The sequence below is a fragment of the Sphaeramia orbicularis genome, chromosome 14 (assembly GCF_902148855.1).
Source record: "Sphaeramia orbicularis chromosome 14, fSphaOr1.1, whole genome shotgun sequence".
In the NCBI taxonomy this organism is placed as follows: Eukaryota; Metazoa; Chordata; class Actinopteri; order Kurtiformes; family Apogonidae; genus Sphaeramia; species Sphaeramia orbicularis.
Window position 1 is genome coordinate 4,185,598 of NC_043970.1, and position 24,370 is coordinate 4,209,967.

Genomic DNA, 24,370 nt, shown 5'->3' on the forward strand with positions numbered 1-24,370 from the left:
AGCCTAATGTTGGGCATAAGTCCCAACTATTCTTCCTTTCATCATCCCAAAAATGTTAACACAAGGGTGAAAATGCGTTCTCTGCATCTCATTTCATCATTTCGATGTCTCCTTCTTGTGACAATAACCACTTCCATGTGTGCGCAATTACACATCCAAACCGTTTGCACCTCCCTTTGAGATGTGTTAAATATAGACGCAGTTTCTATGAGCAAAATTGCTTTCAGGTTTGATAAATCACTTTGCGTGTGCTGAATTAATATATTTACATTTTATCTTCCCAGCACACGCACAATTGCGTGTAAATGCCCCATATTACATATTCATTGTGGCAAATGTACTAACTGGATGCAGATGCGTAGGTTTGCTTCTTTGAAAGACGCAGCCCTTAGTGCACACTGTTAGTAAATCAGTTTGTACATTTTTTTTGCGTGTGCAGTGAGTTTGCACATGTTTTTATACACGCAAACCTTTAGGAGATCTGGCCCTGTGTGTTTTATGTTTATTGTTCATCGGTGGCCAGTGGTGCAGCTGAATGTCATAAATACTTAAAACACATCTCAAGATAATAAAGACAGCGACTGAACCTGTGACCTTTTGGCTGCTGGTGGGTCATGGTACCCCGCAGGCCTCACACTCAGTGAGAACAGACAAGTTTTCCAGCAGATCTGAGGATTAAAACACTTCTCCCCACAGCTGCCTGCCTCCCTGCCAGCTCTGTACAACCACCAACTCAGCATGAATCAGTGTGTGTGTGTGTGTGTGTGTGTGTGTGTGTGTGTTTTGTTGGTTAAGTCACTGCACCCCTCTGTGTTTACTTGTGGCCTAATAAATCTGCAAATCATCAGAACTGCACTTCTAAACACATGCACGTGTGCACATATATACACACCGGGAGCCTGAAGGTGCCGAAAAAGCATCAAATGGCTTCAAGGAGGAGCTTGGTTACCATGACAACTGGTATAAAAGGCAATTGGAAAGTGATTTGAAAGTTGATTGGCTGCTAATGGTTCAAGTAAGAGAAAACAGCACTGCTGGTTCAGACTAAAAGGATCTATCTATCTATCTATCTATCTATCTATCTATCTATCTATCTATCTATCTATCTATCTATCTATCTATCTATCTATCTATCTATCTATCTATCTATCTATCCATCCATCCATCCATCCATCCATCCATCCGATACTTCACTGTCTTGAAACCATTTCTCATCACAAAACAACGGAAGCATTTTCCTGAGGTTTAGGCAAAAAAATAATTTAAAAAATAAAGAAATCACAGTCTATTAGAAACTCAGCTGTGACGCGTCTGACGAACACTGTTTGAACCGTCACAGAAGCTCCAGGCTGACTGCCTCCCACCAACGGGCCTTTGAGCCAGGCAGTGGAATCGTTATTGGGAATCATCATCCCCCTGTCATCTCCAGCCAATTAACAGGCTGCTGTCAGCGCTGAAGAGGAAAAACACAGAGCTGAGAGAGGAAGTTTGGAGCAGTGAGGTTCTGATCCTGACTGATGGATCTGTCAGCTGAGCTGCTGCTGCTGCACTTTCACTCACTTTCATCTCTAGTTTCATCATGGCAAACTTACCTGCTATTAACATCCATATTCCTATTAACACTCAACACACGTCTTATTTTTTTTAAACTGGGCATTTAATGATAGTTTATTATCAGCTTCTCAGCTTTTAAATTTTAGCTTAATTACAAAGACCTTTGCTTTCATATCAGTTATTCTAAACTACCTGAATCTGGTAAGTTTTTATTCTTTTTTTTCTGGAAATGACTGTAATTACAGTGGTTCTAGTTACAAGCTGAATTTCTTTAACTTTTATAGGGAGTTAACTGCCTGAGGCCTGTGTCATAAAGTGGGACTGAAGTGTAACTACCAGGTTAACAAGATCTTTATAGTCTAAGCAAATGTTGTGGTAACTGGACAGGACATTTGAGATTAAGACATGACATGTATGGATAGAGTATGGAAAGAGTGAGGTTGAAAATATAAACAGCTACTGTTTTGACAGTTCACAGCCTCATTATTTTGAAACTGCTGCATCAAACTAACCTGAAACAACAACAACAACGCTGTGATTAGGAGAAAACTGAGTTATGATATGAGGGGAACAGCAGAGATGAGCTTTACATGAGTAGGTTTGAGCTAATGCAGTTTTTACTGTAACAAAGTGCTAGGATGAAAACACAAAACAAAACAAAAAGTTACATGTCTGGAAGATTTTCATTTGAATACATGTCTGTAACATGTAACATTTTTTACTTGTAAGGAGGGCTAGAAAAGCAGAGTGAGTGGAGAGTACGAGCACAACATACCCACACTCTCACAAAACTGAAAATGGTCAAAAAGGAATATACAGCATAGGTTAAATACCTTCTGAATAGCCACAAAAAAGAGGTGTTCAAATCTATGATATTGCTACAGTGAACTGTATGAGGACCACCTAGTCTGTGCAGGAAGGCATGGTGGACACAGCAAACAAACTGTTAGTCCGTGTGTCCACCGGTCTGGGTCAGCATCAGAACAATGTGACTAACACACAAGGAACTTACTATCTATTCACAAGAACTGTCGCTACTTTAGTGTCCGATGTCAGGTTCTAATAAAACATCCATGGAGGAAAGCTGATCACACTGGTAAGAAACATTAACTTTGAACTGGACTAATCAGGTGTCTAGCTGAGACACAATATAATCCAGTACTGAATTCATGCTAACATTAGCAAATAGGTAAGTTACATTAAAAGGCTGTATAATGTAAATAAATACCAGTAGACTTTATGTAACAAATATGGAACAAAATCATCTGATGGTCTTGTCCTCGGAACCATGACTACAATTGATTGTGTTGCCAGTTGACATAAACAACAATTCATTCACACATGCACACACACACACACACACACACACAGAGAAAGGTTTCCCTTCAAGCACTAACCCAGAACCACCTTGCTGTCAGGCAACAGTGCTAACCACCACACCAACACATCGCCCTGCTATTAATAGTTACAGTTACTTACAAAAGCCTGCACGTTGAACAAAGTATAGCAATCCTCTGAAATAATCTGGTCAATTCATCATAGAAGCCTCCAACAAATCCATTAAAACAGGGGCGTCAAACTCAGACCCTCGAGGGCCAGTATCCTCCATGTTTTAGATGTTTCCCTCTTCCAGCACACCTGACAGTCGTTATCAGGCTTCTGCAGAGCTTGATGATAGGCTTATCATTTGAATCAGGTGTGTTGGAAGAGGGATACATCTAAAACATGCAGGATACTGGCCCTCGAGGATCTGAGTTTGACACCCCTGCATTAAAAGCTAATGGAACAGAGCTCAACAAAGACTAATCAGAAACTAGTATGGCCTAAAAAAACACAAAACAAAACATAGGATTAAAAGTTGGATTGAGTACAGAGTGCTTTAACCCCCCCCCCCCAATTGTTTGTTTCTGGTGGAAGCCTGTTACCAAGAGAGCAATAAAGGTTTCTAGCATCAAACTGTTGCTTTCGTTCTGTTCTGTTTATCCCCTTCCATCTTTCACCTTCTGTCATTCTGACAGGTCTCACAGTATGGGGTTCATCCCCTCAGTGTTACCCAGAGAAACACCTCCACCAGCCCCCCCCCCCCACACACACACACACACACTCACACATACACTCACACATACACACACACACTTCCAATCCTTCGTGCTCCTTCTACCTCTACTCTCAATCTCTTGGATCTGTAATCACTGCTGACAGGCGAGAGGGTGAAAGGAAGTCTTCCTTATGTGGGGGTGGAGGTGTGTGTGTGTGTGTGTGTGTGGGGGGGGGGGGGGGGGGGGGCAGGTGAAAGAGGCTGAGAGGTGAGAACGGAAAGGAAGGAAGGATGGAGCTAAAGCTGAAACAGTAAAGTGAGTAAAGAGAGAAGTGAAGGATGTGGTGGATGAGACCAAGAAGGATTAAGAAAGGAATGTGAGTGAAGGAAGACAAGACAAAGTGAGGTGCTCATGAGAAGTGAAAAGAAACAATAAATGATTCAGAATAAGTAGAAAAGACAGAAGTCCCCTCAGGTCACTTTCTCACTTCCTGCTTTGCATCACCCTCCGTGTTAAAATCATAGAAACTCATTTTCCCGTAATGTGCTCTGAGTAAATGTGACGTGTTATTTCTGGCCTGTGGCACTCTGCAAAGTGCTTTTTGACTTAAGTGCTTTTGTTAAAACTGCTTTGGTAAACAATTCAGGTTGATGGACCAAGCTGGAATTTGAACCTGAGACCTGGGAACAAGCAGCACAATGGTCCCTGATGACATGCGGCACTTTTAATGCACATGGTTCATAAATAAAACAAGTCAAAGCTGCAATGTTCGGGACCACGGAACTTCTAAGGGTTTAGTCAGGTGTTTGTAGTATGGAATCAGATTTCTGCCTTTATAATAAAAAAAAAAAAAAAGTGCAAGAACGTGAAATAAGAAAAAATTACCAAAGCAAATTAACCCTGTAAAGCCTGAACCATTCAACCATTGACAGAAAATTCCAGTTCTTTGAAACAGGACCCTTTATTGGTCCTACTGAACAACCAAAAAAAATGTTTTTTCAAATATCAATTTCCATGTATGAGTTTCGCTTTTGTATATTTGATACATCGGGTCTCAATGCTCAAATATTATAATTTTTGAACAAACAAAAACATAATATAACACAAACATGTCTAACAAATTGGTAATTCCTTTTCAAAACTGTCAAAGATCTGCCTCCTTCCTCATTAATGACAGTCTTGTAGAGTCACTGGAAAGGCCTCTGGTGAATAAATTCCTCCCCCCTGTTGGATTATCTGTGTATTTCATGTATCTAATTGTACACATCAGGTTTTTCAAGAAAAAAATATCACACAGATCATGTAAAGGGCTTCAAAACTCATGTATCAAATATGATAAATTTAGTGTTATAGGGTTAAAAAGTAGAGCCCGACCGATACGGGAGTTTTGGGGCCAATGCCAATATCAATATTGGGGGCTAAAAAAAAAGCCAATATCCAATATATCGGCCGATATCGGCCGATAACCAATATATTGGCCGATATATGAAATAAGAACACTGATCTACACAGAATATAAAAAGTAAGTAAGTAAGTAAGTAAAGCTTTATTTATATAGCACTTTTTAAAAGATGTTACAAAGTGCTTCATGTAAAGGATAGATCAAATCAAATTTTAAGCCAATTTACAGAAACCCAACAGAATCCTCCAGGAGCAAACACTTATGACTGGTGACAGTGACAGTAATAATCTTATATTGGATAATTGTGGACAGGTGGATAAACAGTTACATAAATCTTTGTTTATCTGACAAAGATAATTTACATAACTTTCAAATGCAAACTATCCAATCACAAAAATAATTAGAGCAAAAAAATATTACCACACAATTATGTTTTCCCTCACAAATTTTGATGTGTCTGCCTCACAGCACTACAACTTCTTATGTGGACTAAGGACTAAACTGAGCATGTGCAGAGTGAATTAGGTGAGTCCTAAGTTGTTCCTGATTGGAGCAATTGCAAGAGTTACAACTGACCCGTGTTACAACTGTCCCCAGTTTCCCCTACACTATTAACACCAAGGCCTGCTGGCAGAATGAAACTGTGTGGTAGACAGGAAGTGCATGGACATGATGGTCCGTGATTTTCGGAGCGGGGGTGGGTTAGTGGTCCATCCTCGTCAGAGTGCGCAGTAGCGGTCGGTGATTTTTGCCGGGGTGGGGGGTCAGAGCAGAGGAGATAAGCAGTCCATCCTTGTAGAGTGTGCGGGGGGGGGGGGGGGGGGGGGGGGGGGGGGGTAGCTCCGGGATTGTGTGTGGGGGGGTGATAGCGTCATTGTCCAAGCAGGAGTGAAAGTGAAACTAAATCGCTTTACAGTTCCCTTTATCCTCTGGGCAGCATACACACACAGGAGCAGCGAGTGATAGAATCTCCGCGCAGCAAAAAAGTTAATATATCGGCTACGTATTGGTCGATGTTGATTAATTGGTGATATGCTATAATTGGTCCGATTAATCGGTCGGTCTCTATTAAAAAGGTATCTCATAGGTAAAACTTTCAAACAAATCATAGTGTAAACTATGGCTTTTTCTTTTTCATTTAATCATTATTATAACCTTTTGTTTTTAGTTGTCTCTGTTTCTTTCTCACTGATCAGACTTTTTGACCTCAGTGTCAGCGTCATGGTTACACTGCCAACTCCCTCATTTGTGCAGTCTGACATTCTGCTGTTGTAAACAGACTGAAACACTGGTAGGAACCAAGCATATTACAGTGCAATATCGAGTCAATATGTAGTTTTGTCAGAGTTGTTCTGGTCTCATTTGCTTCATCTGGACATTCTAGTAAGTGTTGTGGTGGTCCTTGTACACTTTGTAAATAATTAGTAATTTTTTTTTAAGCAGGAAGAAGCGGTACCGCAGGTCATTCATGTTGTCAGACTATACAACACTGAAATGCACCTCTTTAGTGTGTGTCTCCAATCTGTACTCTTTGACATACTGCAATTCTACTACAAATGTAAATATGTATATAGAGTTTTATTACTTACTATTATTACTATTATTATTATTTTTTTTAAAAATTGTCTTGTCAGTTTGACAGTTTGGAAGTAACTTGCACAACACTAGTGATGCCATCGTCTTCTGCTTCATGATCAGCCTGTAATACACAATATTTAATAAAAGCCAGACACATCAGTTAGCAAAAGCTAATAGAAGTTCTAAAATTTACAGAGGGTTCAAATACAATGAGTGACAATGGAATGCATCCTTTAAAAATAACATTATTTTTAGACAGACATTCAATGTAAATATATGACAGCCACAGACCAGTAAGGCACAATGTAATATTAACTTAAATGCTTGTTATTTAAGGTTAAAGATGAGAAGTCACTGAATGCTATTTCTATATTCCACAAACTTTTCAAAGTTACTTTTAAGTGTACAGTGAGTAAGTAAGTGATAATATATTACCAACACCAACACACTGCTGGGATACAACAGATTTAGTTGAACTCCCTCTGCTGTGCTGCTGAAATTAATCTGACTCATATGGAGGATAAAACAGAAGGAATTATCCACAGAAAGTGTTTTGGTGACTTTATGTGACAGGAATAAATTTCAATTTCAATGAATGTTAACATCTCTGGAGAGTCAACACTGCCTTTCTGATGAAATAAAACAAGTGTTTGACGATGAAGTTAATTTGACCTTTGTGTTGACAACTCTGTTAATTAGACCATGCTGAGATGCCACAGTGATTTATGGCAATTAGAGTCTTTGGTTTTAAACATAAGTCTGTGTGAGCAACATGTTTGATTACACAGTGAGAGCAGAAAAACAAAATCAACCTCATACATAATGATGGACTGAAGGTGTTCCATTAATCAGCCCGTCCCACTTCCTGGATTGTTCCTCACACCTGGCTTTCCTTTTAAAGATTTTGTTTGCTCATAGAGAACTCAGAAGTATATGAAGTCACATAAAGTTCTGTACTTGTCTAATTCACAACACAGCTCTGCTAACATAAAAGCTACCTATGAGCTGAGTGACAGGTGGTTATCTCATGGTCCTGGTCCCCCAGTTTTGTGTGTAGACTAATGTTATCAATAACTGATGTGTGTTCACTGTTACGTGGTCCTTTCTCTCCCTTACTCTGTCTCTCTCTAGGTTCTATCAAACTGATTGACCTGCACCTGTGGCATGTGGTGTGGCCAATCACATCCAGGGCTCGCACATAAAAGGACCATGCCTGTAGTGATCGCTCTCTGCTTCTTTCTGCATGTTGGAGCTGCTGTCTGAGTTGTTGACAATGTCATACATTGTGTTAATTTGTGGAAATAGGTAAGTTGAGGTACCCTGTACATTCTTTCCTTCACATAGTTCACTATTGTCTAGACCAGAGGTTTTCAAACTGTGGGATAAAGAATCTCCCCAAAGAGACCCCAAAAGAAGCCGGACCCCTCCCCACGTCCCTATTATTACTATTATTACAATTATTATTGGTGTTTTGTATGTTCCATGCAGGCTTAAAAGCTTTCAACAACAAATTTTATAAATGACTTTATTTTTTAAACATTTAAACATGTTTGTATATTCTTAAACATTTTGTAAACACTTTAAACATCTTTATCGATGTATGTGCTTAAATGTCTTTTTTAAACACATTTTAACATCTTTGTGTGTTTTTACCATCTTTTTTTCAACAAATTTTAACATCTGTGTATCTTTTTAACATTTTTCTTACACATTTTAACATCTGTGTATGTTTTTTGACGTCTCTTTTAACACATCTTAACATCTTTATGGGTTTTTATCTTTGCCCATTAAAAACAAACACGTCTTTGGCCACAGGAAGGAACTAGAAGCACTCAGAGAGCACAGACCTCCGCCAAGGCTGATCAGTGGGCCCCCCCGTGGGCCCCCCCACCCCCGATCACCACCAAAATTTAATCATTTCTTCCTTATCCCATTTCCAACAAACCCTGAAAATTTCATCCAAATCTGTCCATAACTTTTTGAGTTATGTTGCACACTAACGGACAGACAAACAAACAGACAAACAAACAAACAAACCCTGGCAAAAACATAACCTCCTTGGCGAAGGTAACAATGTCTTGCCAATGTTGTGGGGTTTCCCCGCCTTGGCAATGCATAACACTAAGATGCTTCGGTTGCCTTGGTATTTACAGTGCAAAACGTCTCAATGACTTTAAGCTGTGACCACAATTCATTAAGCTTCCTATCAAAAAACTCCTGTGACTTGCTCTTCAAACTTTGGTGCTTAGTTTCAATATGACGCTGGAGTTACCATAGTCGCATGATGTTGTTAGCTAGCACTTCCTTGTAAATAACACACTGTGACAGCGGAGCATCGTCAGGACCGATACATGAAAAGTCAAACTTGAAATAATCAGGGTCATACTTCTTCCATTTTCTGTTCGCCCCAGACTCTGTGCCCTCTCATTTTCACTTGAGATACTAAAAATCTATGCATTTTGCCTTTTGCATGTACTGTGGTTTGCTAACCAGATGTTTACACTCTTTTTCTTTCTTATTCAGGTTCATTTTTTTTCATGCCACACCTCCCCTGAAGTCCTCTGGCGCCCCCAAGGGGATGTGCACCTCACACTTTGAAAACTGCTGGTCTAGACATATCAGGTTATAGGGTTGGTGCCACTTCTTTATTTTTGGTTAAGTTCTTTTTTTTTTTTAGATAAGAGTCAGGTTTTGTTTGAGTTCTGTTTTTAGCTTACCAGCCAACAGGCCGTAAGCTATTGGCATCATGCGGTGTCCGTCGTTGTCATCGTCTGTCGTCCGTCGTCGTCGTCGTCGTCGTCTGTTACAAAAATTTCAATTGTCTTCTCCAAAACTACAATTCCGATTGACTTCAAACTTGGTATACAGCTTCTTTATGACGATGTCAACAAAAGTTTGTGAAATTATTTGGATCCGGATCTGATTCTGGATTTGGTGCGACTGTGAATAATTTCCCCATTATAAGAGATAGGAAGTGGATCGATGCAATAACTCAGTAAATATAAATGATATCCAGTGTAAATTTCTACAGTAAAGCCCTGATGGGGACATGACCAAAACATAATGTCCACATGCTGATCAGGATCTTCTTCTGGATCCGGGAACTTACGGAAAATTTAACATGGGCTCTTATGAGTTCTGAGTTCTTCAGTAAAGACCAAACTGAGGAATCTGGGTGTCATCTTTGACCCGGACATGTCTTTAGAATTCTACTCCAAACACCTAGTGAAAAACTGTTTCTTCCAACTCCGCAACATCTCCAAACTCAGGTCTATGGTGTCCATCAATGAGCTTGAGATGATCATTCACGCTTTTGTGTCTTCTCGCTTAGACTACTGTAACAACCTGTTTACATGCTTAAACAAGAAGGAGCTGGCCCATCTACAGTTTGTCCAGAACTCTGCTGCCAGGCTTCTGACCCGCACAAACAGGAGAACCCACATCACTCCCATTCTTAAATCTCTCCACTGGCTCCCTGTTCTATATCGTCTTCATTTCAAAATTCTTGTGCTAACTTCCCGGGCTCTACATGGCCAGGCCCCTGCATACATTGCTTCCCTGATCCAGCCCTACAGCTCGACTCGTAGCTTGAGGTCTTCAGGACAGCACCTGCTGATGGTTCCACGGACCTGTTTTAGCACACGCGGTGACAGGTCTTTTAAAGCTGTGGCACCACGTCTATGGAATGACCTGCCTCTACACCTACAGTCCATGGACTCTGTAGAGAGCTTTAAAAAACACCTCAAAACCCTCCTGTTCAAAAAGTCTTTTTAGTTTCCCACCTGACCCAGGGCCACCACAAACTGATTACACTTTATGTATTCATCATGAAGTACTCCGTGTGCCGCCCCCCCCCCCCCCCCCCCCCCAGTCTCTCTATATCTCTATCGCTCTCTCTTTTCTCCTCATTTACTCTCTCTCTTTAACCCCAACTGGTCAAGGCAGACGGCCATCCTCAGGAGTCTGGGTCTGCTCGAGGTTTCTGCTGTTAAAGGGAAGTTTTTCCTCGCCACTGTCACCAATCACAAGTGTTTGCTCCTGGAGGATTCTGTTGGGTCTCTGTAAACTTGATTTGATTTGAATTGATAAAGCACTTTGTGACTCTGTCTGTGAAAAGTGCTCTATAAATAAAATTTACTTACTTACTTACTTACTTATGGGGAAAATATTTCAATCGTCTTTTTCTTCGAAACTACAGTTCTGATTGACTTCAAACTTGGTATACAGCTTCTTTATGATGATGTCAACACAAGGTATTGAAATTACTTCAATCCGGATCTGATTCTGGATTTGGTGCCACTTTGAAAAATTTTCCCAATACAATAAATCAGTAAGTATCAATGATATCAAGCTGGAATTTGAATTTTTTACAGATCTGACTGGAATATGACCAAAACATGGGCTATTTCTGTAATATAATAAATACACATAACTGGGTGATAATAAATGGCATCTGGATACATTTCCCAAAGCTTGTAATTTGCCCGGTAAGCTACAGGGCCATTGGTCCTATTTTTAAGGTTAGAATCAGATTAGGCACAGTTTTATTGGATTTATCAGATTTTGGTCAGCACAACCACCTCATCCCTTCCTTCTCCACATTAGTGATCTTTTGTTGGTAGTCTGTTTTGTTCAATAAACCCTTTCTACTTGTTTCACACATACTCTGACTCCGTCTTCATTTTGATTGTCATGTTGATGTCTCTTTTCTCATACCATCAAAGGAGTCACAACAAGCAGGGGCTCGTCTGAGATATTTTCTTAACCCGAGCTTAACTGAGAATCAAAGTTGACGGGTCACTGTGGTTGGAACAGTAGTGGTAGAGATGAGATTCGATTTACAAGATTTTATGGATAACCCTACTCTTGAGAAGGTTGATGCATGCCGTAAAGATGATCTGTTGTGTATTGCAGCACACTTTAACATTCCTGTACAAAAGTATTGGGTTAAAAAGGAAACCAAAAATGTCAATCAAAAAATGGTGTATAATTTCTCATATTTTTTGAGGAATTGTACATTGTGAACCAGTAAGTATCTGAGTAACTAATGGAGTGGAAATAATAGATGGAGAAAGCGAAGGCTAATGGCCAGTTAGCATGGAGCTCCAGAGAGTTTAACTCAAGAGTCGAACAACAACAAAATGTCACTTTTCACACTGATACTTTATTCTACCCACTATCACCATCTGGTTGACCTGTTGCACTCTGGAAGACACTACAGGTCCCTCAGAACAAAGACAAATAGATTCAGAGACAGTTTCTTCCCACGAGCTGTCACCACATTAAACTGCAAAAAGCAATAACTCCGGTGTTCCCTCCTGTTCAGCCACTTCCCTCAATGTATCCTCAAATCATCTCCTATAATGTGCAACAATGGCGGAACATGTGAGTACCGGGCCGGGGGCGGCACACATGACCAGGACCTTTAAACCCAATAAAGCTTGTAATTGCATCGCTTAACAACATACACAAGCCCACAACAGCGGGTCTTACAGGCACAACTACATTTTTGACACATAGCTTAAAAGAATTTGATAGTAAGGGTTCAGCACCATGGACAGCAACCACGTCATTTTCACATCAATCAAACGGACATGAACATCACATCAATCTGACACCCACTTTAATGTAACACTTCAACTACTGAGAGCACAGTAGGCTACTGGATCAATAGCTACAATGTTTTGTAAAGTTGGCACAGCAGCCCACAAGTTCACATATAATCCCAAATTCAATAAAAAGTAGTGGACCAACACACCACTATTTAAAGGGCACACGGCAAGCCTGCGCGCTGCAAACTCATCCACAATGCACCGTATGTCCATCATCTTGGCTCGCTCATTCTCAATGGAAAAAATTGCAAGTTGATTTTTAATGAGCTTTAATTCTGAGAATGAGCCTGCTGCTTCTTATTCAGTGTCCGATACTTCCCTTTGCAGCGCAGGTGAGGAGGGGGGCTGCTGATCAAGCACCAGGACTGTCCCCCAGTCTTACAAACTATTTACCCCCCAACCCCAGTCCGTGTGTACTTCACAGCTTCACTCTGCAGGTGCCGCCTGTCCAAAGTTTACAACTAACTCACACATCACTTCTACACTGTCAATGACTGTTGGAATGGTACCTGTAAATCTGACTCCCTAACCGTGCTGCCAGTATTGGCGGGCTTGAATCACTGCTAGTGGTTTCCAGTTCATTTCAAGGAGGATTAGGAGTCGGACTGACACAAAAAAAAGTCTCCTACACCTTAACTTGGCTTTTTCTTGCTTTCTCTTCTCCTTTTCTTTGTGTTCTGGCACTCTACTTCTGTGCCTATATGAACTCATGTGCCTCATGATAACATTCATTTAGATCCACATGCCTGCACTCTCTGTCGATTAGTAGTTGATGATTACATCAGTGGACAGCTGCTGCTGATGATTTTACCCAAAATACATTTGGAGACAATATCAGAGATCCATTTGTAAATTTACACATTGTAAAGTCAACTGTGAGAGTGAATATGAAGCCAGCAATGCAACACACACTTGCATGCAATGTTTTGAATAAACCTACAAGACCAAAGACAATTGTAACCCACTTCTAAGTATATACACGTCGCTACCTAGGCTTGTAGAAGCTAAGAGTAATAATAATAACCGATGGACACAGGTTAATGTAATTATTGTGAACTTTTAGTTAGAACAATATTCAGAAAATACACAGTACAATACCTACGGGCCCAATAACCTAATAAAATAAAATAAAATAAAATGAAAAGTCCTTTTAAAGATGTTCCTTTTAAGGAATGTTCTGTTGTGGATCCAATATATGTTCAAGTCAGTAAGTCAGGGAAATAGTCAAGAGAGGAAAATGTCCAAAGGGGACTTTCGTTGGTGTCTGTCAGAGAGACAGATACAATCCTACCACAGGATCCACTGTATAGTAGGGTGGAGGCTCAAAGTTCGACTGGGAGGCTTGCCATCAACTGGATCAATGGTCTTACTCACTGAACATAAGGACTGAAGACTCCTTTTTTCATTGCATCACAAAAAAAACCTGACCTGCATTTTACAAAACAGGCTCATAGAATATATTCTGATGCAATATTATCTAATCAAGTCAATCAAGTTCATTCAAAGTGTTGTACAACATTGTATTTTATCAATTAGGAAAATAACTGAGTATAGTATAAACTATTTGTTTACTACAGTTACCTTCACAATAGAAGTCTTTGTGTCAAAATATATCATTTTAACTCTTTACAATTACATGTAGGGATGTCTGATAATATCGGCCCACCGATATTATCGGCCTGATATTGGCATAAAAATGTAATATCGGTGAATATCGGTATCGGTTTTTTTGCCTATCATTAAAACCGATAAAATAATGCCTTGATTTCACCGGCATTTACCGATGCGTAAATGAAGCATTGTTTGTAGCTGAAAGAAATGTACAGTTTTCAAAACTGTACAGTAGAGTTGCCACACTGTAATAGACTCACGGAGGGGGGGAGAGAAAATAAATAAATATGGCATTTTTTCCACAACTTAACTCTTTCTTCGCCAATGACGAGATTTTCCATCACTCCGTGTTTTCACTGTTATACTGGAGTTGAAGCTGTTGCGGATCGTGTGAATTACTTTCCTCAGTCCAAAAACAAACTATTAAGCAGCTTTTTCGGAAAAATGACGGACCGGGTTTAATGTTTCACACTGGAGCCTCCGTATCCCATGGCAACGCATCCAGCGGCAGTCACTGAATGAGGAAATGCAGACTGTGCAGGAACCGCGCGCAGTTTCAAAAGCCTTAAAGATGATTATGGAGACAGAGTCTGACAATTCAATATATGATGGAGCTACAGAAGAACCATTTAGAGACAGGAACGGAGAAATAGAAGGTGAGGGAGACGGACAAGGAACACGGGAAACACGGAGCGGCACAGGTCCGACATGAAGTGGGGGGGGGATGGAGTGACACAGAGAAAATGACAGACAGGAGGAAGAGAAAAGAGACATTTCTAGAGGACATTCAAGGAGAAGACAGACACACAGACATGGGACAAGACAAAGGACAGCTAGTGTTCATCTGTTAGAGTGAGTTCAGATTCAGACTGAGGACACAGAACAGATTCAGCTGTATAATGTCAGCAGGACACAGGTAAGACACTGTTGGATTTGGCTTTAGTAGGAAATAAATACATACATATATTCATACATAGATAAATAACTAGATGTCCATATAATTATTTACAGATCAAACACAGCAGCTGGTCCAACAGGAGGACCTGGTGCAGCCAACGAAAGGGCAGAAATCTACAGGATTTAGTGCATTTGTTTCTTTTTTCTTGAAAATGAGGAATATTGAAGTGTTTATATCAAAAAACTAAACTACTATGTGGCAGACTTATAACTGATGTATGTAAATGTGATAAGTTTAGAAGGAACCTGGTGCTTTAGAAGATGTTTGGTCTAAAGTTTGGTGTAGATTCCTCTAATATTTTGTGGAATGATGGGATATCTTAGAGCTGTTTATTATTATTGTTGTTGTTATTATTATCTTATTTTGTGATTTGGAATACAGTGTTACTGTTGGTAAATGAGAAAGAGTCAAAAATGTAAATAGGAAATCAATTTTATCTTGAAAATCAATATCTTTGGAAAAAAAATGCAGTTTTTTCAGTTTTTTGCTCAAAATTCATTTTTTTCCTGAAAATGACCAATATTCAAATGTTCATATCTCACGAACGAATGAAGATAGAATAAAATCGTTTTTTGTGTTTAAAAGTTGAAGTTCTGTTCTTTCTTTTGATGTATTCAGAGTTCACATACTCCTAACACAACATTTTCAGTCAGCCTCCAAATATTAGTGAAAATGACCAAAAAGGCTGGCACTGGCTACCAACTCACTGGAAAATGCTCTGGAGGGAAAGAGTTAAGTTGAAGTATGTATTCTTTGCACAGACAGTGTTTACATTTTAAAACCCTTGCTGCATTTGAGAATGCATCCAATGGGGCATCACAATAAAATTAGGCATGATGTGTTAATTCCATGACAGGAGATATGTGATGTTACCTAAAATTAGTTTAATATCCCACATATATCGGCAGCGATATCAGTAGATATTGGAATCGGAAATTAAGCGTTGGGCAATATCGGCATATCGGTTTTGGCAAAAAGCCAATATCAGACATCCCTAATTACATGAAATGCAATTATATAATCACATTTTACCAATGAATTCACTCATTTTATGAAGAACACATTACCCTTTAAAGTAAAGCATAACTTGTATCTTCTTCATAAATATTGTTTTTCTTTTAAACCTTATTTAACATAAGATTTTAATTTTAAATACAAGAAATGAAATACATTGTTTTTAATTAACAACACTAACATAAATTTCTGCTTTACTGTTTTTTACCCATTTTAATTTACTTAAATGACAATTTTCCTCTCAAATGCATGCTACTTTAACAAACAATCACATGTAGAGATGTGGAATTAGGCACTTCACAGTGTAAAAGATTCACAATGTGCTTATTTTAATGAAACATATCAATATGAATTTCCTATTCACCAATCAATTAACTGCTTTACAGTAAAATGCATCCTTTGAAACAAACAGCATTTAAACAAAATACACTAAAGTGCGACAAGCACAGCCACCTCGTGGTATTGCCACGTACACATACATTAGGACCTTTCCCACTGCAGGAACTTTTGCAGGAACTTTCTGTATTACCCTGAACTTTCAAAGTTCCTGGTGCATTTCCAGGGAAAATTACCCGGGTAAATGACCTTCCCCCGGCCCCGAATTTACCCCGAAGAAGTTCCTGGTAGGGAGGTAGTACTTTACAGATTACCAGGAACTTTAAGGGGTGGAGCTGTGTGCTGCAGAACACTGAATGGTGGACTAGACTGGCAGCATTTCCACATTCTGTTCAGCTGGCAATATTTGACTCATTTCATTTCCACAAACTTTGTATTTTGATAATTCTGACAATGGACCAAAGAGTGCACGGACGATGACGGACAGACGTCCACTTGACGACAACAAGTGGATGGATGATGAGGAAATTCAGACGGACTTTGAATCGCTGACACAAAACGAACGAGTAAAAGCTGTCAGAGCCAAATATAAAACACAAGCCTAAAGACACACAAGAAAAGCCGAGGAAATTATTTATGCAGGATTAAATGAAACTAAAGGACCACAGCGGTTGCAGTGGATCCAACTGTTGAACAAACCAATGGTATGTATATGACAGAAATATTCACTGTTTAGTTGGTTCCATGCTGTAACAGTAGTCAGCAGCACCAGCTGTTCAGGCAAAAGTGAAGTCTAGTTAACCTAATACTAACTGGTCAACAGTCTGACACTAAACCTAAGTCACAGAACTGGATGTATTTGTGTTGTCGCCATGAGCTGAACACTGATTTATTCTTTATGTTTGTGATTTCCACCTGAAATGGACCAGATGGACTCGCCTCTTTTTCCGAACCTGCAGCTCGTTTGTGTCCTCGTCCGTCATCTACTGCTGTTTACTACCGCCCAGGTCAGACATGTCACATCACACTGGCAGGAATCTGTCATCATGTGTTCTGTTTTTCATTTTAGCATTTTTATTACTTTTTCAGTAGGAAAGCGAAAAAGGGACCGAGACCATGGAGTTCCAGACTGGCTGTCCTGGACCTGCTGGACCACACACTGGTCCAAAACCCTGAACCTTTCACACGTGTTTATTACCCTTTTAATCTCAAAGCACCTTTGTTTTGTTTCAATTTTTAATTTAAAAAAAAAAAATCTAACCTAATACTGTCTGTTCATTTACAAGGCATCAAAATATGAGTGGAGTATAAGTACTTTTATCAGTAGTATGCAGTCAAATTAAATGCTGGCATTTGAGTAAATCTGTCAGACTTTAGGGTTGAACCTGGACTATATCTGTAAAACAACAGAAATGAAACAGAACCATCCATCACACTTAAAGTTGGATGTGATTTAGTTTAAGGAATGAGAAGTTGAAAATACATGTTTTACCATTTTTAAATACAAATTAAGGTTATGTAATGATGGTTAACTTAATTTAAAATGTATTCCAGATGGATTAAGTGATTCAACAACCAGTAAAATGTTAAACCCAACCCGTCCACTTGAAGTACTGTGTCATTTTATTGAACTAGAGGTGAGTTTGTGAATGGACATGAACTGGACTACAGGTTCTGTTACTGCTCCCTCATACATCATCACCTGATTTGAATAAATTACCCTGAACAGGTGTTATGGAAATGTTCAACTGATAACCCACACACAAAGAGGAGAGAAAGTTAGAGTTAAAATAAATAAATGCATTTATTGAGAAGTCAATCACAGAGAATCTCTGAAAGTGAAGTCTGCTTAAACAAGAGAAAACTAAAGATTATATAGAACCAAATCCAACCCCATCAAACTATGATGTCATTCCTTACGTACATTGTACCACCCCATACTACTCCTTCTCTGCTCCGTGAAGAGGTCATGATGACCTCTCCACTCTAACCTTGCTTGGATCCAATCTGGAGTGCAGGCGCCATCCTCTATCTACACATTCAGACATTTAGGTGTTTGGGTTTTAACTCAAGGCAAGAACTCCGTTCCTGGGTTGGGGGTGTTACAGAGTGGTAAACATCACACATAATGAATAATGACTCAGCATTAAAAGAAGATGTACTAACAGTATAAAATATAAAGAGTATAAAATATAAAAAGTAAATTTTTCCACCACATTTCCTCCCTTTTGATTATTCAACCGAATCAATCATGCAAAAACATAAAATTTACATACAAGTATCAATAAATGATTATAAATGATTATCAACCCATAGACAACCTAATTAAGCCATATTTCTCCAGATATAAATTATATGTAGCCAAATTTCCAGACTTTGTTTCTTTTTTCTTTTTAGATCAGGTTTGACATTGGAGGACAAATAGCAAAATACTATGAAAAAAATACTATAAACATCCACCCATGATCTATCTGCTTTTGGACATCAGTCAGAACAGTGATTTCCAGCTTCACAATTTTTGTTCATTTGACAGGATTACATGTTGCTTTCTTCATACACCATCAAATCATCATCAAGATCATCTAAGTCATCAAAATCATAATTATCATCATCATCATCATCAATCACTTCATGCTATACCATACTAAAAGTAATGATGCAACAGGATAATACAAGGAGTAATACAAACACACCAAAAATCACAGCAATAATTTTCATCAACATTGCCTTCCATCCCCCAGACAGCAGCCAGCCCCAAAAATCCCAGCCTGTTGTAGTGTATGCAGTGTTTTCCTCATGTAGGACTCGTCTAAGGTGATCAAACTGATTGTGGAAACATCAGGTACATAGGTACAACACTGGTCGCCAATAAGATGACAGACACCTCCCTTTTTGGCCAATAGGAGATCTAAAGCTGCCCTATTCTGTAATGCGACAGTGCGGAGAGCTTTCATCTCACTGGTCATTAAACCCCTGTTCAACAGACGCAGTGAGATTCTCTAGCTCCACAGAAAGTTCTTCTATGTACGAGGCTAAACGAGCAGGGCCGTACATGGGAATAATACTGATTAGAAACTTATACCCACCTGAAATCCGATCCCGTTTTACACGGGTGTGAGGCGGTGACATAACTGGGCTGATGGTCAATTTGGAGATAGCTGGAACCAAATAAGAGAGGCGACATGTACCTGCCCATCATGCTGGGAGATACAACTAAGAATGTTGACCACACATCCACACCATATCTGTAGGACAGCCATACCCATAATCAGAAGGAGTTAGAGCTACGGTGGCATGATATGTGGTAGTAACATTAAAAATAAAATAAAATAAAATAAAATAAAAATATGAGGTCTTAGCATCATAATGTGTCAGTGGGGATGGTGTACCTAGTAATGCCGTGAGATTGTAAAGGACTATAACTGGAGAAAAGTAAATTTATCAGCCCTTTTTTCACAATTTGCTAACCCGCATGCTACCTTGAGAGTAATGTTACACCCAGATGTGTGTCCCAAATTATACTGCGTGTGTTCTGTGACTGGGGAATGGAAGCACAACTGTGGAATGAAAAAAAGATTAGACAGATCTCTGAGCCGAAAAACAACATTTTTCTGTACCATAGTAGTATTAGTGTCTCTAGAGAAATTTCTTGGATTTCTGAAGGAAGGTCACGTTGGGTCTCAACCCCAGCCAGGGGTACGCCGTGACAGACGGCCACTGTCCATTTTATCATTGTCAATAGTGTGTGATTGATCGAGAGAGGATAAGGAGCGAACAGAGTATCTTCATGTGAGCTGTGTGGCATCAAACTACACACATAGCACGACTGATTAGTGACACGTCGTGTCAGATCACGTGTCACTCGCCACCATGTGTTATCGCTATAGTCGTGGTGATCAATGAGGTGGAGGTCACGTCCGTGACGTCCCCGAAGCTCTTCTGACCCTAGCTGTCCTCCGACAGACCAGGGCACAACAGGAATGTGATGCGGTGGTGAAGGATCAGATACCTGATAGAATGAGTCCATGTACCACATGTACAGGCACAGGAGGGTGATGCAGATGACAGCTGACCCTTTGATCACCTCCGTCGTTGTCGAATCAGTGTATGTGTGGGGCAGGGGGTCTTCAGTCACTCGCCAGTGACCAGGCAAAGGATAAGTGTATATGAGACGTCACTGGGGTCGTTACCACCGCTAGGTTTCAACCAGTGAGTCTTGTGAGTGTGGGTGCGTGATACAGCTGTGTCCAGCTCCGGTGTCCAGTCGTCCAGTCTACGCTGTCGATCGATGCTTCGGCCCGTCCTTGACTTCTCAATAAATGCATTTATTTATTTGAACTCTAACTTTCTCTCCTCCTCTTTGTGTGTGGGTTATCAGTTGAACATTTCCATAACACAGGTTAGGGTGGAAACGCAATTACCAGGAACTCTTTTACCCCAAAAAGTTCCTGGTAAATAAGTTCCTGGTAATAAAGTTCCTGGGCCTTTTGGTGGAAAAGGGCCTATTAAGAACATGCTAGAACTAGCTTACAAAGAGAGTTTCCTACTGGAGAAGTCAGGACAAATAAAAGTGCTTCCTTGACAGTTCTCCGACCTCTAAAACAAAATTTTAATCAGATTCTATCATTTGCTAATAATTTCTTAGTTCGGGTCTGAAACAAGCGGGTCGTCATACCTTTTTCTCTCAATTTTCTTTGCTAGGCACAAAAGAGAAAGATACGATGTCCAACTCGTCCATTAGCGATATTAAGTTAAACTAGTATTATTAGCATGCTACTTTCGGTTTCAGCCAAAATAAATTTCCGTTTTTCAAAATAAAATTCAAATTGCATATGAACGTAAAATGAAAAGAAATAATGATGAGAATGGATAAAAATGCACATTTAACCCTTACTAAGCGGGTTACATAATCTTTTAAATTTTTTTACCAACCATGACTCAACAAGGCTGGAGCAACTTTTATAACCACAAACACATTGCACTCACTGAATTAACTTATCGCAGGAGAATTTTACTGTGAGGAAACGCATTCCTTTGGAAGATAAAGTCTGGGCCTGATCCTTGGTCCTGGGTCCCCCAAGGCCAGGGCCAGGGGACCACTGCCCCCCAAGCCCACCCTGAAGCCCCACCCCTGATGTGCTATAATCCTACAAATGAGAAATGATGTGCAATAAGAGGTACAATAATTTCCGTCCTGCAATAACAATGCAGTATTTACTCAATATTTATCCAAATATAATTGCACTATTTCTATATAGGCTATGCAGGTATACATACTGTTAATAGTATTAATAGATATACATACTATTCATAAATATACATACTGTTATTCATGGTAATACATACTGTCACATACTGGTAATAGGCCTACTGTAAATTTATATTTATTCATATCTGGTCCATTTTTTTTAATTCTACTTGCTCTATTTCTATGTTGCTTTGTAAAATTGTAACATTTCTATTCTATTTTCTTACCTGCTTTTTAGTTTTTGTAATTTTATATTTGCTCTATTCTTATTTCTATAGCACTGGTGTTTGTTAATATTGTTGCACTGAGTGGAGAAGCACAATGACAATAACAGCTTTTCTATTCTATTCTATTCTATTCCGCAGAATGTAACATTGAGCATACCATACGAGGTCCAGTCATTATTACAGAGAGGTCTTGTGTCTAGTAAGTCCTGTGTTCTCTGAGTGAACTCGTAAATGATGGCCAAAAAAAAAGGAGGCATCACCCTATGACACTACTTGGTGTTACAGTCGAACAAATATATATATATATATATATATATATATATACATATATATATATATATAGATAGATAGATAGATAGATAGATAGATAGATAGATAGATAGATAGATAGAGTATTTGGAGTTTATGTGCAAACACTAGTACTGATAACTACAGTCTTTACATACAGTCTACACACTATGCCATGTACGCCTTAAAACTACTGGCATTAACACAAGTATAAATAAATAATAAACAATAAATGTTTCAGCAAGCTTATGGGCTCATTATGTGGTAAAGGGAGCATAAAACAGTAGTGCTTCTGTTTGTTTTCTACTTTTCTCTTTTCCTTGGAAGGACAAAATGCCATTAATATTAACATTATAGCGGGAGGCAACTTCCATACCAAAACACTTAAAAATGTATATAAAATCAGTAGACTGATGAAATGAGTAGTAAGATTATTACTTTGCTTCCATGTTTATATGTGCAGTGTCCAGTTTACATATTGCCTATATTTGAACAGGTATATTTTCTTTATTTTTAAACATCCATGTTTACTCTCTGCTGGTAATCCAAACTGAATTGAGATTTAAGGCCATAATAAAAAGTGTAAGCACTGCTGCTTAAGGCAGCCATACACTGTGCAATTATTTCAATCATCGCACGCAGCTCCATCTCAAACTGTGCAAATCAATTGTAAAGTCAGGCTCATGATTCATGTTCTCACACTGTACGGACCTGTAATGGGGCTAGTACAAAGGCTGAACCCAAATGCAAGACCAGAACGCAGATGACCAATTGAGAGTGTTTATTAAATACAATCACAGTAGTAAAAACACAGCACAGAATTGTTAACACGTCTGTGAAGGCGTGTGATTCTGGACTCTTCGTCCGGGCTGTGAGCGGGGAATGTGGATGGACAGCACGGCCGAGCCGGAGGATTCCCGACAGCACCCCAACTAGGGTAAAACAGAGGATAGTCAAAAACAGGCCAGGTCATACACAGGAGGGCAATTCAGGAGGCAACGGGACATGAGGGAAAGGCTACTCACGGTCAAAGTCCAGGCGAGGGTCGAAACACAAGGTAACACGTTGGAGGCTGAGGTAATCAGAGGAAAGGCAGAATCAGAAGTCGGATGAACGAACCAGGTCAGAACCAAACGAGCAGGCAGACGAGGAGCAGGCAGAATCAGTGGTCGGAAGGCAAAACGGGCAGACAGACTGACAGGATCCAAAAACGCTGGTAAGTGAGCACACAAAGGTAGAGCACAAACTGGCAGAGAAACAGGGGAAGACACAGGGTTTAAATACACAAGAGGGCAGGAAGACAATTGGACACAGGTGGAGACAATCAGGGAGGAGTCAGGTAATCAGTGCAGGTGGAAACAATCAAGGAAAGGAAGTAAAGACACCAGACATGACACATGAGGGAAACTTAACAAAATAAAACAGGAATTGACAGACAACATAAAAGACAGACAAATCCAGACACAGTCTGGAAGCCGACATGACAGGACCGATGCTTGTATACAACCTGACTGCTCGCACTGTAGGACCATACACCAGAGGACACACGACATGTTCAAGTGTTGTATCCGGAAATACAACGTTAAAATACCAAGGAATCTGGAAGTGCATAGACGATTGTGTATTGGCATGAGTCATGAAATGGTAGTGCTAAACAAAAACCCAACGGCAATATGTGCCATTATCTGTGGGGAATCAAAAAAGAAGAAAAGACGACAGCATGTTTGGTGCAGGAATTGGTTGTCAAGACGTGGACAGTGTGGGTTGTCAACCCTACAGCAGGAACTAGAGGTAAGCTGCAAAAGCTAAATTGCACTAGGCCAATAGCCAGCTACTGTAAGCTTAGAATTAGCTTACAGTAGCTGGCTATTATTGTATTCGCGCATGCACAGTGTGAGAATTTGAGGCACATGGGCTCGTGGCACTGCTTTGACAGTGTGATACCCTCACAAGGAGTGAAGCAGGATTTCAAACAGCTCCATTTTCCTTGCGAACACATGATTGCTGGTGGTGAGGTGGTCGTGAGGTGTTAATCGCTTCTCCTTACCCCATGTACAGTGCACCAAGCACGACACATGATTAGAGGCACATCTGGCCCGATCCCAGAAATAGTTGCACGAGTGAGAAATCATCTCTAAAATCACAGTGTATGGCCGCCTTTAGATGATTTACGTTGACTGTATAAAAATGATAAAAATGACAGTATAATATCATACAGAGAGTAATTCATATGACTTGAATAGTTTGACATTTGTACCTTTGTGTAGAGTAAATATATGTAGTTGTTTTGGTTAAAAAAAAAAAAAGTCTGTCATCTCATGAGATTGTGAATTAACAAAAAAAGCCAGGGATGAGTTCCCTCATAGATCATAGGTTAACAGGTACGAGGCTATCCTATGTCCCAGCTAAAATATTATTAATGTACTAACTCTGTAAAGCCTGAACCATTAAATCATTGACAGAAAATTCCAGTTCTATGAAACTGGAGCCTTTATTGGTCCTT